At 29.0% G+C, this 17,029-nt stretch overlaps 1 protein-coding gene across 1 annotated transcript in view; it reads right to left on the bottom strand.

Moving 5' to 3' along the window:
- LOC126756977 (zinc transporter 1) overlaps window positions 1-16,384 on the bottom strand; it is a 33,172-nt gene extending 16,788 nt beyond the window's left edge. Inside the window, exon 1 of the mRNA XM_050470516.1 lies at window positions 15,639-16,384. The gene's annotated coding sequence lies outside the window, so the exon portion shown is untranslated. The remainder of the gene's footprint in view (window positions 1-15,638) is intronic.
- Between the last annotated feature and the right edge of the window lie 645 nt (window positions 16,385-17,029).

The following is a 17,029-nucleotide window of genomic DNA, read 5'->3' as shown; positions in this document are numbered from 1 at the left end:
TTTGAATGCAATGCAGGAAGTATATAAATTTTATAATGATTTTTATGCACTGGATAGGGTTGTTACTCTCAAATAGCCTTAAAAAGCTACGCATTCGCCGGAGACATCCATATCGGACCATTATAGCATACAGTTGCCGTTCAAACCGACCGATCAAAATAAATGTTGAGCTCTTTTTATTCCTATTGCTGCTTCGGTTCAGAAGAGTTCTTGGTTTTCATACTTTCTACGTACCCGGCGAATAGGCTAGGATAGATATTAGGCGGCTCTGTGCGCTTCGTAGTTACACGACGGTCTTTTGATCCATACCTCGGCGCTCTGAGTATCACAACGAAGAAGCGTCTCTAGCAGTTCAAGTATTATTCGAGGCCTGACGAAAATTTGCCTATTTACCTAACCTACCTAACCTAACCAAAAAAATTTGTGCGAATATTTTTTTGTGCTATTTTCATAGTGATCCTGGTGATTTTGATTTTTTTTTTTTCAAATTCAAATTCAAAATAAAATTTTATAGCATTCTCTCTCTTTTCAGTTAAAAATTTTCACTCAAAAAATTAGTTCGAAGACATTTCCATACTCTGTTCTCAGTCACGTGACACATAAATAATGAAAGTAGCAGAACATGAATGAAATTTTAACGAGCGAACTTAAGATAATAAATGGCAAACGGTTTTCTTTTGGGACATGTAATCACCGCTTTTGATTTTTAAGAGAATTTTGAGCTGATATGAACTGAAGGAAACTTTTACAGACATGAGAGCTTTATTTTTTCTTCTTTATTGGCGTAGACATCGCTTACGCGGTTATAGCCGTTTACAACAGCGCGCAGTCGTTCTGCCTTTTCGCTGTTTGGCGCCAATTGGAGATTCCAAGCGAAGCCAGGTCCTTCTCCACCTGATTTTTCCAACGGAATGGAGGTCTTCCTCTTACTCTGCTTCTCCGGCGGGTATTTCGTCGAATATTCTTAGAGCTGAAGTGTTTTCATCGATTTGGAGGACATAATCTAGCCAGCATAGCCGCTGTCTCTTACTTCGCTGAACTTTGTCAATGTCGTCGTATATCTTGTACAGCTTATCGTTCAAAGAACCATAAACCTTCCACAGAATCATTTTTTCGAAAACTTGTAAGTCGATGTTGTCATCGTCCATGCCTCTGTACCAAAGAGCAGGAAGGACGGGAATAACGAGTGTTCGTTGAGAGAGAACTCTACTTCTCAATTGCCTACTCAGTCCGAAGTAGCAGTCGCGAATGCGACAACTATTTCTTTGATGATAGGGGATATTTTGTCTTGCCCTCAATCACCACCAGACCCATTTTCTTCGCTTTATATTCATTGTAAATTTAGGGACTAGTGGAAGCTCTTCATTCTACACGTTGAAGAACCAATGTTGTACAATTTTTGGGTCTAAGTAAATTTAACATAATTTTTTTATGTTTTCGAATGAGTGCTTAAATTCGGAAAAGTAACGATTCACATATACTCTGGGTAACATAAACCTAACAGAGTTTGTATACCGACCAAAAGTTGTAGCAAATCACACTTAAGGCGGTTTTGGTGCCCAAAGCTCAACAACTGAAGAAAGCGCAAGAATGGACTTAGGTCAAGCTTTCTGTATTTTTCTAAGGTTTTGAGTTTCAATAATCATCAAGTGTAAGTCTTCATTTCCTACAGGGCACGCACACATGACAATAATTCATTTTATATGCAAGTTCTAATGACGTTTTCAATTATTTAAACCGTAGATGTCCACTTCCGCGATTTATTCAATTACTGCTTAGATATCGCAACATATAAAACAGTATGGATGATTCACATGTATCTTCGGCATTTAGAGTAGTTTTTAGAGGCAAAGGCTATATAAAAAACTATTGTGGAACTAGTTTTTGACTAGTTGGATTATATTTATTACACATTTGTAGAAAACTTTCGTAGTTTAACGAAGCTTGTGTTTTATTTAGGATATCTTTGCAAAAGATTTTGAAAATTTTTCGAACTATTTTTTTCCTTTCGAATGAACTTCTTTCGATTTTTGCTGCGTTATTTTAGTTTGTCTGTAGTATAAAACGTGCTTTTAAGAGTAAATTGGGCGCTGATTGGGCTATTGTTCGACTACAATTAGGTGGGTACATGTATACTATATATTCCCTTGTATATAGTGCATATGGGCATTGCTCGATTTCTGTGTAAGCATACTCAATTTACTGCAATCAAAATCTGAGATATTGTGACGCTTATCCACAATTGAATTAATTGTCAAGACTCAAGTCGTATATACATATATATGTATGTATATGTATATATTTCTGTAAATATGTCTATGTAATATCTCTAATTCAATGAGGGTGGAGAAAACTGAGTAAATGTTGCTAAGTGATGATTCCGATACGAGCCCGTTTTCTTCAAATGTTCTATAGAATCAATGGCTTGAACATTGTTATTGGTTTCACCATACTTTAGAGACTGAAACAGACTTTTGTTTAACAAACATTTCCGGTTTACTACTTTTTCAATTATTGTGCTTGAATTGCTATTGTGACGTCACAAAAATTATACTTCGTGATGATTTTTCGAAGCCAAGTGTTAGAGGCAGAAAATTCTATCAAAGAGAAGAAACTTCTCATATACTCTCTCAATATCTATAGTAACATCCCGAGGTGATTGACTAAGCTTCTTCTCCAATTTGTGATGAGTCATATGCAGTCCAACTAATACTGCTCTGTACCAGTTAACTTCGGAAATACAGAGTTCGTTGGATGGAGGGGAATTAATGTTATGCCTCTTCCTAGACATCGACATTTGACAACACGCCTCACAAGAGCGTAGCACTGGAGAAAAAGAAAGTGGCAGTAGATGGATAGAGGACGTAATCTGCACGAAATTAGTTAAAATCACAGAAGGGAATACCAAGATTTTTCTCGGCACTACAAGAGGCTGCCCACAATGTGGAGTGCTATCTCCCCTGTTATGGAGCCTTGTCGTGAACGACCTACTAGTTTTGCTAACTGACAATATCGAGGATATGCGGATGACATTGTTATTATAGCTAGAGACAAATTGTAGGACATATTCTGAGACTTAGTACAAAGTGGTTTAAACCTGGCTAATGGATGGTGCAGTGGGGTTGAGCTGAATATCAACTCCTCGAAAACGACCATCGTCCCGTTTACGATACGTAGGTTCCTGCCCGGCCTCAGGGTTCCTGCCCAAACCCTTGAGGGCAGAGAGGTAGAGATGACAAATATGGTCAAATATCTTGGTCTCACGCTGGATTCCACTCTACGGTGGAAGCAGCATGTTGACCTGACCGATAATCACGTATGAGGCGGTCGCTTAGGCCTCAAAACCATCGCAGACTTCGGAGTGGCTGCAACGTCATGGGTGTCATGCGCACATACCCGACGGTAGCACTTGAAGTCAAGCTAGATCTGACACCATTTCACCTAGTAATCGGTCAGTTTGCCAAAACACACTGCTTTAACATACAGCCGAAGCAGCGGATGAAGGACTCAAATGGTGTAATACCATTAGCTCTTCTTCCAAGGGACATCATTACCAAAATGGTAAACTTCATCAACAAGTACAAGGTTACTACCCTTAGCAGTATGGCTGAATGGAATGATTCCGCTCTCGAGCTACTGCTTAGGGAAAGTACAATGAAGTGGTACTCTGATGGCCCGAAAACGTCGGAGGGAATCGGTGCAAGAGTCGCAGAGCCACGCACCAAACTCTCCATACCTATGGAAAGTTTTTCGAGCATTTTTCAAGCAGAAGTCTTTGACAAAAGTCGGTAATGAAGTGGCTCTTAAAGTAATCTCTGTTAACGAGATCAAATTGCTACTGCTGCTGAACAGTCTATCGGAACATAACCAAGTGCACCTTATCTGGATGACCGGTCACAAAGGTAAAGGCGAGAATGAACTAGCTGATGAGCTCGCCCACTCCGCAGTATGGGCGGGCCTGAATACCACTTGTCGCATTCTACACTGGCCACTGTAAGCTCAAGAAGCTCTTATATAACACGGGCCTAGCTTCTTTTACAAATGGGCGGTTCTGCGACAGGGGGCCTGAAACTTCAGAACTCCAGCTAATTGACTCTATAGCAGTCTGCAGACGCAGGATAAAGGCCGTTGGATCCATGTTTCCAAATAGAGATCAAATCGCCTCACTAACACCTAGCAGTTTAATGGAATATATCAATATGCTGGGCCTAGGTGGGTCGTTGTGGCTTAGGAGAGCGCACATTAGACCTTAGGTCGGTGCAAATCTTATCTATTTATCTTATCTTATCTAGGTGAAATGTGGCTCTTGCCTAAAATTATGCAAAAGGGAGGAAATTCTTATAAGTCAGCTTAGAGAGGAAAGTATCGAACTGATATCCGTGCCAGTAAGCGCTTACTTTTGTGGTATTTAATGTCATTTTTGAGTCAGACACATACATACGGAACACCCTAATGGAAATCAGTATGCTTTAAGTATATTGTACTGGACAAAACAAATGAAGTAAACAAATTGTATTGACTGATTGACAGACATAGAGAATATCAATTCCAATTCCACTGGCGTTTAAAGGTTTTTTATTTTTGTGTGAATGTGTCGCATGACCTTGCGATTGAGTAGGCGACTAACATAAATACTTACATATTACATATACATAATATACATATACACCTATACATATTGTTATTGTAATTTGATAACATAAAATTACTAATCGTGCCGCCTGGTTTATGCTCGTACATACAAATTGCAAAGATTATACACAATCACAACAACAACAACACCTGTTATGAATTTAAAATCGATCGGTGCGCTTCGAACTAAAGAGGCCAGGGTTCCATCAATTGGACTAAAGAAAAGCTTACACATAAACTTGCCTAACAAAATCGCAAAAAAGTTCGAATCGATAACAATAACAACAATAATAATAACAAAATCAAAATTTAATGCCAAGTTATTGCGAAGTTGCTCTTTTCCAATTGCGGCCGAAATGACTTACTTTGTATGCGTGATGGCGCATGCGTACAACACCCCCAACTGACGCAGCAGCAGTGTGTTGAGTGAAGGGAAATTACTAACTGATTACTGCCATGCTAAAAATAAGTGAAAACAAATCAAGCGTAGCCGCGGATACATATGTACATACATACATATATGCATGTATGTAAATAAATAAATATTGTCACTTTTATTAAAAGAATAATCAGAAGTTGGGGAAGTGGAAACGAAAAATTCAAATATAATGGATGCATAGGCGTATACATAGCAAACCAAGCTCAGTACGCTCTTAGATGCGCAGTTTTGTGATAATTTTTCAATAAATTTGCAACAAAAGTAGCGTATTTCAAAAAGGAGAAAAAAGTTTTGTATTAAAATACGTGAAAATGCTGTTTTTTCGGTTAGTCCGGTTCAAATTTGATCACATACATATGTATAGCTTTACATGTCATATACATATGTACATACATACATACATATACATATGTATATTATATTTCTGCAAATTAAAAAAAAAAAATGTAAATAATTATTCTTTCAAGTGCAGTAAACAAACACTACATGGTCATTCGGATTTGACGTATTTTATTTGATTAGCAAATCTGTAGTTATGTCTTTTTTGACACACAAATTTATGGCCAATTCAGATTAGTGTCGAAATGTTAATAAATTTGTTGTGAAATTTGTGGAGAAATCTACTAAAATGCTGAACAACTTTTGATAAAGTTCAGTGCTTGAAATTTTTGGCACTCAATATTTCGGGATCGAAAAATTGCGATCGGGATTTTGGAACTGTGTCCATTTGTAATCATGAATATGAATACTCTTATGTTTGATGGATATTTTAAGCTCTTCATATTTCGGGATCAGAAAATTACAGTCCCGAAATTTTCGGGATTTTAAATTTCTGAGTTTTCAGAGCTGCGTCTATTATTTTTCGTAAAATTTATACGTTTAATTGAAATGCTAGGTTTTACGGGATCAGAAAATTGCAATACCGAAATTTTTTAGGATTTTCGAAACTGCTTATATTTTATTTGTATTCTCTTATTTTGGGATTAAACAATTATAGCACCGAAAATTTCAGTATTTTGAATATTTGGTTTGTGTTTTATTTGTATTCGAAAAAGTAGAATTTGAGGATATTTTTCGGCACTCAATTTAATTTAATTAAAAAAATACAATCCCGAAAAGTTTGGGATTTTGAATTCAGAGAGTTTTGGAACTGAAACTATTTGTGCTGAAAAAATTTTTCTTTTGATTAAAGTTTTTGATATTCTATATTTCAGGATCAAAAAATTACAATCCCGAAATTTTCGGTATTTTGAATTTATTAATTTTCAGAGCTACGTCTATTATTATTTGCAAAATGTATGCGTTGCATTTAAATACTAGGTATTTCGGGATCAGCAAATTACAATCCCGAAATTTTCGGAATTTTTGAAATTGCTGCTATTTTATTTGTATTCAAAATGCATACGTTTGACCGAAATATTTAGCTCTTCATGTTTCGGGTTTATAAAAATTACAGTACCCAAAATTTTGGGATTTTGAAATTCATAGTTTTCGGATTGTGTTTTATTTGTTTTCGAAAAAATAGAATTTGATACAATTTTTTGGTACTCAATTACAAAAATATCGGGATCAAAAAGTTACAGTACCGAAAATTTCGGGATTTTTAATTTTTTTTTATTAAAACTTTTGGTATTCAATATAGTATAGTAATTATAGTACCGAAATTTTTGAGTTTTTGAATTTCGAAAATTTTGAACCTAATGCGTTTTTACTTGTATTGAACATTTTTATGAGATTTTGAATTTCGAAAATTTTGGAAATTTTCAAAACCCATGCGTTTATATTATATACATACATACATATGTATGTATGTATGTCAGCTTCCCACAAAAATATATTTCCTAACTTAATACAATCTCCGTTTTCTCTATACAAAATACGTTCAGTTTTTGTTTACCAATTTCCGGGCAAAAACTTGACAGACTGTGCAGTTCGAGCTTGTGTTCGTGCTTGAGCCACACTTTTAGATACATACATACATACATACATATGTACATTCATAATCAACAAAAGTTGTCACTTGGCCAAGCCGGCTTATTGGCAAATGACAAGCGTTGGACAATTGAGTGCGTGTTGTTGCTGGTGTTGGTGAGTTTTTGAGCGATTTACGGACGATTGAGTAATATCGACGTTGTGGACGATGCTTGATTTCTTAAGAGACGCTATAATTGAAACAGACAAGAGCAAAAAAGAATTGATTTTTTGGGTTTTGAGTTAAGGTTTTCGATTAGTAAAACAACTTTATGGGTGCATTTGGTTATTATTTATTATATTTGGGATTTGTGAAACGGCCTAAGTACGTTTCATAAGTGAAAATCAACAGTTACATCGTTGAAAATCGATATATTTGAAGCCCTAAAGCTTTCTGTGAGATTAGTATATCTAAACAAAAATACTTTCAAATGTAAACAAGTATGAGAAAATCTAAAGTGAGCGCCAAAGACTTGAAATTATTTCATCCCACATTACATAGTCATTTAGATTTGTGGAAACCTGTTGCAAAAATTAAAAAATGTAAATTATTCAATAATAACAGATTGCTATTGCATATACCTGTACGTTTAAATTGTTTGCGATTTTTTATGGCCCAACAGTAGACACATGAACGTAGGCCAGTCAAAACAGCTGCGGGTTCGAAGAATGCACTAAAATACCGCTAACAACAAACGATTCTTAAAAACTACACACACATACACACATAATTACTTCTCGCCCAAAACAGATTTGCGCTTGAGTAATCAATATTTGTTGAGTGTAATGCATGGCAGCGGCTGCAAATAACAGATCTTTCAATTTCGTTTTCAAACACTTTCTTTGAAAATACTTGTTTTTTGGTTTTATTTCAACCTTGAAATAACTTGCATGTGAACTTTCGCTTCGTACTTAGCAGTGTCTGAATAATCGGCTGATCATTGAGCGTATCTAATTACAATCGTTTCTTCGGTGACACACACAAAAAAAGGTGAAAACGAAATGTTTATTGATTTGACTGTTTGTAAAAGTGTTTTCGATGAACTTTTCTCTACATTTATTTGGTAATTACCATTTTCGGCTGCTTTAAACGAGCCACAAAGCATAAGAGCGAATAATTGTTATGAAATTTGGCGCAGCAAAAAGTGATGATAAAGATCTTTAAAAAGTGAGGAACACCCACGAGAGATGGAGATAAATGTTTGTGCTATTATTGCCAGTTTTTTATAATTTTTTTTAATAATTCTTTTATATTTTTTATTTTTTTTGTAATTATTAATTAATTTTTATTTTTTATTTTTTAATTAATTCTTTTTTTAATTTTTAATTTAAAATTTGTTTATGTTCTTTTATATTTTTGTATATAATATATGTTAGTACTATTACTTCGAGTCTTTTTTAATTTTTTTATTAATTTTTTTTAATTCTATATTATTTTATTTCACTGTTTTAATTTTTTTTTGTTATTTTTAATTAATTTTTTTTTAATTCAATTATTAAATCTTTTAAATTTATTTTTTTTATTTTTAATTTATTTTTATTTACTTTATTTAATTTTAATTTTTTTTAATTTAAAATTTCTTTATGTTCTTTTATATTATTGCATATATAATATGTATGTTAGTACTATTACTTCAAGTATTTTTTAAATTTTTTTACAAATATTTTTTTACTTTCTTCTATTTTATTTTATTTTTTCTTTTTTGATTTTTTTTTTTTGTAACTTTCAATTACATTTTTTTAATTTAATTATTAATTTTTTTTAAATATATATATTTTTTTTAATTTTGTAATTTAAATTTATTTATGTACTTTTATATTATATTATACATATGTACATACATATATTGGTACTAATACCTCAAGTTTTTTTTTAATTTTTTATTAATTTATGTTTGTTTTTAATTTCTTCTATTTCATTTTATATCTTCTTTTTTAATATTTTTTGTAATTTTTTTTTAATTTTGTATTTAATTTATTAAGTTTTTTTGTAATTTTTAACATTTTTTTTTTGATTTTTTTATTAATTTATTAATTTGTTTCACTTTTTTCATTTAAAATTTGTTTATGATCGTATATATTATGTTATGTACGTTAGTACCATTACTTCAAGTTTTTTTAATTAATTAATTTTTAATTTTTTTATATTTTATTTTCTCAATTTTTTCATTTATTTATTTAATTTTTTTGGAATTTTTAATTATTTCTTTTTTTTTTAATTAATTTATTAATTTGTTTTAATTTTAAAATTTGTTTATGATTATATTATATAGTACCATTACTTCAAGTTTTTTTTAATTAATTAATTTTTTGATTTTTAATCCTTTATTTAATGTTTTTTTGCAATTTTTAATTTAATTTTTTTTATTAATTCATTTAATTTTTTTTTATTAATTTTTTTTACTTTTCGTTTTTTATTTACTTTTAATTATCTATTTAATTTTTTTGCATTTTTAATACATTTTAATTTTTTTAATTAATTAAATAATTATTTTTTTAATTCAAAGTTTGTTTAGGTTCTTTTATAACATTTTATATAAGTTTAATTTTTGAATTTGTGTTTTTTATTTTTAATTTTTTATATTTTATTTTATATATTATTTTTTTCAATTTTTTTTTTACTTTTTTTAATCAATTTAAGTTTTTTTATTTCTTTAACATTTTTTAATTCATTTATTTTTTTTTAATTTTTTAATTAAAATTTTTTAATTTTTTTAAATAAGTTTGTTTATTTTTTAATTTAAAATTTGTTTATGTTTTTTTATATATTTATTTTTTTTTTTAATTTTTGTCAACTCATTAATAGTCATTATTAAAAAAAACAAGCGTTTGAATTGCAGCCAATGAAAGTTTGTAGCTTGTCATACTTTGTTGATATTGCTCTTCAAATTTTGTCTGTCAATGTTCATTCAATAAGTGTCATTATCGGAAATAAAGCGTGCAATGCGAGATCACCTGACAAAATGCCGTTTGATTGCCCGGCAATAATTGAATTAATTAACTGTGATTCTTTGCACATTGACGGTTTTTAATTTGTTTATGCCGCTTACATGTTTATTTCACGAAATTTTTCATTAATTATATTAATTTTTAATTTTGTGTAATATTTTCTAATTTTCTGTTTTTCATACAATTGAAATAAAGTAAAGAAATATAAAATTAACTAAAAATTGTACAAAAAAATAGTTATGAATAAGGGCAAAAGTGCAACTACCAGCTGATCAAATTTGAACCGGACTGACAAAAACACCACCATTGCAAGTCAAATTTGACGATTACTGATATTTAACTTTAAATACTATTTATAGTGGCTCAAGAACTTTTTTCAGGCACGAGTTTATAAATACAATAAAACTTTTAAATAATCGCTTGATGTTTCTTTTTTTGCATAGCTTAGTATACTATTTTAGTACAATTTTTGGCTAGCCACGCCAATATGTGGAAAAGCTTTGAGCATAATAACTCGCTCCAATTACAAAATCAAGAAATTAATTTATGCGCAAAGAAAATGCGAAAATCTGAGAGACACGCGTATGGCGAATATTTGTGCTCGGTGTTTTCATCGTTCAAAAACATGTATGTGGGTGGGTGTAATTCTAATGTGTTGATGAAAGTTTTCGACCTAAAAATACATATCTACATATTTCGTGATACATATAGTACATATTTTGTGATGTTTTTGTGCTGAAAATCCGTAAATAAATATGCTAATACACATATTGGCATAGTTTTCAATATATATATATTTATACCCTAAATAAGGTATTTTAAGTTTGCATCGAAGTTTGTAATAATCAGAAGGAAACTATAAAATTCATATATGAACTAACAGCGTGACAAGGTGAGTCGATTTAGTTATGTGCCTTATTGTATCTGCCTCTTTGTGTATAGGTGAACTAGTCCCTCAGTTTTTGAGCTAGCGACCTGAAAATTTTCAGACGTTCTTTTCTCCCCAAAAAGCAGCTTATTTGTTGGAATCGCCGTTATCGCAACACTTTAACACTTAGCTGCCATACAAACTGACCGATAAGAGTCAAGTGCTTGTATGGAAAACTTTTTTATTTCCGAAGATATCTTCAGGAAATTTTGCATGAGTTATTGTCCAAGATAATGCTACAATCTCCGAATATTTTATTCAGATCGGACCACTATATCATATAGCTGCCATACAAACTGACCGATAAGAGTCAAGTGCTTGTATAGAAAACTTTTTTATTTCAGAAGATATATTCACGTAATTTGTCAAATATTATTCTTCAAAGTCACGTTACAATATCCAAAGAAATTGTTCAGATCGGACCACTATAGCGTATAGCTGCCATACAAATTGACTGCTGAAAATTAAGATAAATATCGTTTTATATATGTTATAATGAATTTTTGTTATAAGAAGTGCAACTGTGTAGGGTATTATTGCTTCGGTGCAGTCGAAGTTAAGTTTATTCTTGCTTTTTATTTATTTCTAGCACGTGTTGTGCGCCGTCAAAGGGTTTCTTTGTGTAAATATGTTATATGTATGTATATGTAAGTCTATAATATTTCATAACATATTAATTTAGGTTTCAAATTATTTTATATATTTTTTACTCTGTATATAAAAATATAAACAAATTGCAAAAAATTTTATATACTATACTATGTATATTATGTTTGTAAAAGTCTTTGCAGTTAACGAACCAAACAAGCTAAAAATAATTTCTGTGTACACAGTTTTTGAGATATCGCCACGCAGTGGCAGTCAATAAACCCCTGATTTTGTTTTCATAAAAATGTCAACCTAGCACACACCTATAAATTAACATACACACACACACGCACACAGAAAATGTCATATTGCCCGCTTTGTTTTTTATAATTTCGCTCTCAGTTTATGAGATACTCATGCCCACGGGCGAACAAACAAATCGAGTTATACAAAAATCGAGTTTCTTGTTGCTGTTACAATATTGTGTGTATCTATTTATAAACTGCAAATTATCGCTTTTGCAGACACTTTATTGCTTTGTTGTGTTGTTTGCCTCTATCCATTATTTCATAGTTCTCGAGATACACGCACGAATTGTGATAAGTGCGCGCTTTTGAGTGTCAGATTTTATAATGAAAATTTAGCAAATGCTCGTATATATGCATACACACACATATATACATATATGTAAGTATGTGCGTTGGCATGCGGTTTGTAGGTTTGCGGGCAAGTACGCGCACTTTTGATAAGAACTGTAGTTAGCAGCAATTAAATGAGGTGAATGTTTTATATGCACACAGGCAGACACATACTTAGAAGCACATACATATATGTATATGTACTTATAAGTCTGAGAGATTATGGCTAAGCAAATAAGAATGATTGCTGTTGAAAAGGAAAAAGTTCACTATTCAAGCGCATTTTTACTTAAATTGTAGTTGAAGTGTTTGAAGTGCACGGTATCCAAATGGTACATTTATAATTATTAATTTCGATTATATAATCCAGGCAATCAGTAGGAGTGGGTACTCGGTATTGTGCGAAAAAATTGTACATAATTTAAAAAAAAAAATAATAATTAAGTTAAAAAAATTACAAAAAAAATTAAAAAAAAAATTAAAAAAAAATTATTAAAAAAAAAAATTTTTATAAAAAATATTTTCTGCCATCTTACATAGTTTTTGTGTGAAAAAAATTCAAAAAAAAATTAAAAACAATTTAAAAAAATTAGAAAAGAGAATTAAATAAAAATATATAAAAAAAAAATTAAAAAAAATATATAAGCAATGAGATGAAAAAAAAAAATTAATTAAATTTTTAAAAACATTTTTTCAACAATTTTTATAAATCTGTAAATATTTTCTGCCTTTTTGATCTTACATAGTTTTTGTGTGAAAAAAAGCTGAACATAAATTTCAAAAAAAAATTAAGTTTGAAACAATTTAAAACATTAAAAAAAATTAGAAAAGAGAATTAAATAAAGGAATATATAATAAATAAAATTAAAAAAATATATATATCAGCAATTTTTATAAAACTGTAAATATTTTTAACTTTTTCGATCTTACATAGCTTTTGTGTGAAAAACTGAACGTAAATTTGAAAAAAAAAAAAAAATTAAATTTTAAATAAAATTTTTTAAATTTTTTAACTGTAAATATTTTTTTTTCCATGTTAATAGCTTTTGTGTGAAAAACTGAACGTAAATTTGAAAAAAAAAAAATTAATTAATTAAATTTTTAATAAACATTTTTTCCATGTTCAATGAAAATTCAAATATTTATTTGCAGTTTTAGATTTAAAACAATTTTTTTATAATAGTTAACAAATTTGGTCTTTTCTTACAACAGTTTTTTAAAGGCAATTTTTTTAATTTTTAATATATATGTACATTTTCTAATTTGACATATTGTTCTTTTTAATTTTTTTTTAATTTCAATTAAATTTTTTTCTGTATGTACTGATACTGTTAAAAACAATTTTTTTCCATAAAAACTATTAAACTAATTCACTTAATTTTAGATTTAAAATTCGTTTATTTTTTAGATTTGAAATTCGACTAACTATAGATTTTAAAATAAGTTTTTTTAGTATTTAAATTTGGTTATTTCTTGCAATAGTTTTTAAAGAAAAATTTATAGAAAATTTTTTATATTAATTTTTGAAGTTTAATAGCTTTTTTTTAATTTCAAATACATTTTTGTTCTGATATAAAACTGATAAAAACATTTTTGCTTTGAATAAAAATTATAGAATAAAATTAAAATCTGAGGATTTGATTTTAGATTTAAAAGTAAATTTTTTAGTATTCAAATTTCTTGCAATAGCTTTTAATTTCCATTTGTTTTTAATTATTTTTCTTAATTTTTTTAATTTTTCTTTTTAATTTTTTATATTTTTTTAATTTAACAATTTTTTAATGAAATTTTTATCGAATTAAATTTAAAATAAATTTTTTATTTGTTAAAAATTATTGTGGTTGTTAAAATTATTAAATAAATTTGATCATCTTGTAAATTTGAGGATCGATTTATATATGTAGATCTAAAATTAAATTTTTTTAGCACTCAAATTTGGTTTTCTGTGTAATAGGTTTTTGTTTTCAAGTTTTTTACTTTTTGTTTTCAAATTAAAAATTTCACTTCACAAAACTTTTGATTTGCTTTGGAAAGTACGTACATAATACTGGGAAAGAATTTTAAATTTTAAGTAAATTTACATTTTTCATTAAAAGTGTTACAAGAGAAAATTAGATGTACTAAATAAATTCTAAATATTCAATAAAAAAAATTATAAATTTAACAAATTAAAAAAAAAATAAAATAATTAAAAAGTAAATATAAAGAAAATTAAAATACAATTAAAAAAAAAAATATTAAAAAAAAATGAAAAAATTAAAAAAAAAATTATATACAAAATATTAAAAAAAAAATTAGATTTGGCATTTAAAATTAGAACATCATTTCAGTGATTTTCATTTTTATAATTATTTTCAGCCAACATTTTATATCATCATTTAAAAAAAGTATTTTCACAACTTTTGAGTTTATAGTCACTTTTATCAATATAGTTACATTAAAAAAATATGTTTTTTATTTAATACCTTATATAAATTTATATTTTATATTTATTTTAAAACACTTTATATTTTCACCAAAAAAATTCACAACTTTTGACACACTTTTTTATATAAAATACATACATACGTTAAAGCCAATGAAGCTTATTTAAATTTTTAAATATTTGTATATATTTTTTTTAAAGAAAATATTATTTACATTTTGAAAATATTTTTAAAAAATTTTAATTAAAATAATTTTTTTTTTTTTTAATTTTGAAAATATTTCTGTTTTCATTAAAAAAAAAATTTCTACAAGTTTATAGTCGATTGTATCGATATAAAATACATTTAAACCAATGATGCTTATTTAAATTTTTAAATAATTTTATATTTTTTTAAAAGAAAATATTATTTTTATTTTGAAAATATTTTTAAAAAATTTTAATTAATATAAATTTAGTTTTTTAGTTTTAAAAATATTTCTGTTTTCACTAAAAAAAAACTATTTTCTACAAGTTTATAATCGATTGTATCGATATAAAATACATTTAAGTCAATGATGCTTATTTTAATTTTTAAGAAATTTAATATTTATTTTGAAAACAAAATATTATTTTTATTTTGAAAATATTAAAAAAAAATTTAATTAACAAAAAAAAATATTTTCTACAAGTTTATAGTCGCTTGTATCGATATAAAATACATTTAAACCAATGAAAATTATTTAAATTTTTAAGCAATTTTATATACTTAGTACATATTATAAAACAAAGTATTATTTTTATTTTTAATTTTTATATTTTCACAAAAATTATTCGCTTACATACAAAACATACAAAAAAAGATGTATGTACATATACATGTGTGTATGTATTAATATTTATATTATATATTTCGCTCGAATAAATTCTAAATAATTACCTAATAAATTACAAAGGATTTGCACACATGCATACTTCGTTTATTATTTGTGAATTTTTTCGATTTTTTCTCACGCTCAAAAACTGCTGAAACTCATTCTTTTTTTTAATTTTTTTACACTTTAATTTTTTTTAAACGCTGAAACTCACCTTTCTGGAAAATATTTCGCTAAAATTTGAACTCCGTTGATTTCATAAAATGTCTGCAATCTATTATATACATTTATGTGTATATAAATATGCAAAAATTACGAATTATATATATTTTTGTTGTATATTCATAAATATCGCACAATTAATTATGCCACAAAGCCACCAAACACGATGAAATGCAAATAAAACCGCAAATGATACTTTTTGAGTGTTTATAAACAATTAAACCGTACGCATGGCGCAGAACAACGATTTTCGATTTGTTTATTTATTTTTTTCTATTTTGCACACTTTTCTCAATTTTTGTGCAGACTTTCTAAGCGCTTTGTTAATTTTTTTGTTTTTGTTTTTATAATTATTTATTTTCTTTTTATTTATTCAATTGTACAAATACGCTTTTCTAGTATTGTTATCAATTACCACATTGTTTGGTCGCGTTTCATTTAAAAAACAATTGTTTGTGCGAGAATTACTTTCGAACATTTCCTGTCAGCGCTTTGCAGCATTTCGTCAATTTCACACACACACCGAAAACGAAATTATAATAAAAGCCACTTCTATTTTAATTGTTGATTTCCCGCTTTTCTGCACGGTCAAGCGTATACGAGCTCGTCTACACACAAATGAACTGTTATTTTGTGAATTTTTCAACACAAATTTCTGCTTTGCAATATTTTTTCAACGGCGAAAACTGCCGAACCACCTGTACGCTGTGGCCGCGCGCTCAAACACAACTGTCAACGAGCCATTGCGTTCAACAGCTCGAAAACTAAACAAATATACATACATATGTATGTATGTATATATCACGCGCACACACACACACGCATACACTCACCCACGTGCGGCTGGAGACCCGGCAGACGAGTGATCGTACAGATGAGCCATTTTTTCCGCACCGAAGCGGCATTTTAATCTCGCGAATATTGCTGCCTGCGGCGACCAGCGATAAAATGGAAAGTGTAAACGTGTATATGTGTTTGTGTGAGAGAGAGCGAGCGCGAGTCAGCAAGAGACAGTTAATGTAACAGTAAATTAATAAAATGCCGAATGGCTGCGATACCGACAGGTACCGCCGAGCAAAACTAAAAACTGCCAAAAGCGCCGCACGCATGCACTGCTCGACTAAAAAATAAATATATACACATGTATGTGTATATATACATATATATACAGGTATGTGTATGTGTAAGTAAACATTTCGACACTCTTGCTCTCAAACGTCCGTCAGCCTGTTTAGTTAGCGCATAGTCTAGTCTTATCAAACGCGGCAACTTTTTGACTATTTAGTGACTACTGATAAAGCGCTAGAGCTACACACACACACACACTTGACATAAATACATGCATAGAAACAACAACAACAACTCGCTTTTATAAAAGTAAAT

This window comes from Bactrocera neohumeralis, chromosome 4, assembly GCF_024586455.1.
Source record: "Bactrocera neohumeralis isolate Rockhampton chromosome 4, APGP_CSIRO_Bneo_wtdbg2-racon-allhic-juicebox.fasta_v2, whole genome shotgun sequence".
Classification (NCBI taxonomy): Eukaryota; Metazoa; Arthropoda; class Insecta; order Diptera; family Tephritidae; genus Bactrocera; species Bactrocera neohumeralis.
This window is presented reverse-complemented; position numbering and strand designations above follow the sequence as displayed.